Source organism: Branchiostoma belcheri, unplaced genomic scaffold (assembly GCF_001625305.1).
Source record: "Branchiostoma belcheri isolate BF01 breed outbred unplaced genomic scaffold, Haploidv18h27 scaffold914, whole genome shotgun sequence".
Classification (NCBI taxonomy): domain Eukaryota; kingdom Metazoa; phylum Chordata; class Leptocardii; order Amphioxiformes; family Branchiostomatidae; genus Branchiostoma; species Branchiostoma belcheri.
The window spans coordinates 5,328-5,786 of record NW_017804592.1 but is presented as its reverse complement, the minus strand read 5'-3'; positions in this window follow the sequence as shown (position 1 = coordinate 5,786).

The following is a 459-nucleotide window of genomic DNA, read 5'->3' as shown; positions in this document are numbered from 1 at the left end:
AAAACTATTTTTGAAAATTCAAAATTGATGATCCAAGATGGCGGATATCTTAAATATGCATGACGTCATTTTAGGACGTCACCGGTGTTGCTATGGGCAACATTAGACTTAGTACACCATAATATTCTGTCATAAACACTTTTGGTACAGTTATGTTGAATACCATTTAGTTTTCAGGGAAAAACCTATTCAGACGGTTTTGGGCAATGAAATCACATTAATGACGTCATAACGACGTCATATTACGTCATTACGACATAAATTGTAGATATGATAAATTTTTACTAGTACACCATTCTCTGAAAATTTGGTCGTCATACGACATACCGTTCGCTATTTCTTAGGGGGGGGTCAAAGAGCCCCCCCCCGGTCCCCCCACCTCGTCAAAAAAAGACCCGGTCTAGGTAGGGTTAAAATAAAATTATTTAACGAACTTAGAAACAATATCAACTGAAAAAA